The sequence below is a fragment of the Eucalyptus grandis genome, chromosome 5 (assembly GCF_016545825.1).
Source record: "Eucalyptus grandis isolate ANBG69807.140 chromosome 5, ASM1654582v1, whole genome shotgun sequence".
Classification (NCBI taxonomy): domain Eukaryota; kingdom Viridiplantae; phylum Streptophyta; class Magnoliopsida; order Myrtales; family Myrtaceae; genus Eucalyptus; species Eucalyptus grandis.
In genome coordinates, this window is record NC_052616.1 from 39258574 (window position 1) to 39260652 (window position 2079).

Genomic DNA, 2079 nt, shown 5'->3' on the forward strand with positions numbered 1-2079 from the left:
CCACCACGTGGCACCTTCCAAACCGAGGAAAAACAAAAAAACAAAAACGGGCTTTCCCCTTCCTCTTCCAGAAACATCCGCCTAGGGAGATCCGCGGGGCCCACGAGGACGGGGAACAATCCCCACTCGCGGCCCAGATCGCGCCACGTGTGCTCCCGACGACGTGGCGTCCGACGTGGCACCCTCTACATCCCTGGAAATGATACGTCTCCCTCTCCCCATCTTTCCTCAGCAAGAACTCTCTTTCTGCCATCTCTCTCTCTCTCTCTCTCTATCGGAGTCCACTCAGATTGGAGATCGGAGAGGTTGGCCGGCCGATTTCCGGTTGCTTCCTGTTGCCTCGGGTCGCCGGCGTTTCGATGGCAACGAACGGCGCGGAGGGAGAGAGGGAGGACCGGGTGAAGATGGAGGAGGAGAGGAGGCGGAATGTGGTGTACATGTGCGGTTATCTCCCCGGAGCCTCGCCGGAGAAGTCGCCGATGCTCTCTCGACGCCGGCGCGGGACCCCGGCGGAGACTCGTGGAAGGACGTCTTCGGCGGCGGCTGCGGGTTCGCCATGGCGGTCTCAGGTGAGGACAGCTCGTTCATCGCTTCCTCAAAAGGGCTTGATTGATGCTCTTCGAGTCATCTTGTGTGACCGTTGCTGATCAATTTGTGGTTTCGAAAATATTGATTCTCGTCCGTTTGTAGTGAGTGTTGATTGCTGAAAATTTCTTCGTTCCACTTTTTTACTTGATCTGTGATTTGTTGGCGCAACACTATTTGATTGAATAAGTAGAGCTCTTGTTTAATGCTAGGGCTCATAGCTTATATTAGTCGAATTCATATTTCTAGCATCAAAGTCTAGGCGGAGTTCGAATCAGCAATTGATACTCTCTTGTGTAGAAGCCGGAAGGAAATAATGAGAGCAACCACTAGCTGGAGCAGCAAATATCCAAAACTGTCATTGGGTTCATGAATTCGTTTTCCCAAAAAAAAAAAAAAAAAAAGTGGACCAATTTGGATAAGCAGCATTACTGGAATGGAAGAAAAATTAACAAGAATCATTGGATATCATGAGTTTAAGATTCACTGAACCAACATGGTCAAGGGTTGAGCAATTGGACTGTTGTACCTGGGAATCGGACTGGACTGCCTTGAAAACTGGTCCAGTTCTAGGTTCTCATGAGAACCGGACTGGTTCCGAGTGAGAAACCACTCGAGAACTGGACCAATAGGATCAAATTTGGAACCGGTTTCATAAAGGCTTAAAACCCCAGCTTTTCTCTTGGTATCTTTTTCTCTTTTTTCTCTTTGTACTCTGCAACCTCACTTAGGCACTTTTCGACTCTCTCTCTCTCTCTCTCTCTCATTCAAGCCTTGTAACCCTCGCTTGTTCCTGACTTGCCTTCGCTTGCTTGCCCTTGTCTATCTCTTACTTTGAACCGCTTTGCTGCCATATTATTTTGCTATAAAAAATGAAACAAGAAATATGAACAACAGAAAAATAGGTTTTTCGGGTAGACCATGGAACCGGACTAGAAAAATAGGGTAGGTTCTAAGGTTGGTACAAGGGCAAAGAAGGTAGGTTTCAGTTTCCAAAAACTGGGAACCAGTCCTAACAGGATAGGTTCTAGGCACTTAGAACTTATCACCCTTAATGGTCACAGCTAAGTTGGACTTTTGAGTCTATCATACATTTGCTTTAACTAATATTGGATTGGAACTGGCTGTTGTAAACCCCTTCTCATGTCCCTCTCTCTCTCTCTCTCTCTCTCTCTCTCTCACATACATGTTGATATTGCTAATCTGTTTTATTTGAAAAAAATGAGGGATCAGATTCTGGAAAGCTAATTACTTGGGGTTCAGCAGATGATGAAGGTCAAAGCTACATGACATCAGGAAAGCATGGGGTAAATAATATCTATTCTCTAGCTCACAAGATTTCTATTTCTGCCTTGATTTGGTATTGATTCGCATCTTCTTGATTGCAATTGTTAAGGATACTCCAGAGCCTTTTCCTCTCCCTACTCAAGCGTTGGTTTTGAAGGCTGCTGCTGGTTGGGCTCATTGTGTTACAGTAACAGGTACCACCCTTCC

The 2079-nt window shown here is 46.4% G+C and overlaps 1 long non-coding RNA gene across 1 annotated transcript; it reads left to right on the forward strand.

Moving 5' to 3' along the window:
• Nucleotides 1–233: 233 nt before the first annotated feature.
• LOC120293550 lies at nt 234–2067 on the forward strand. Its single transcript, XR_005551560.1, has 3 exons — nt 234–569; nt 1819–1892; nt 1982–2067. It is a non-coding gene; the product is annotated as an uncharacterized LOC120293550 (long non-coding RNA).
• Nucleotides 2068–2079: the final 12 nt, after the last annotated feature.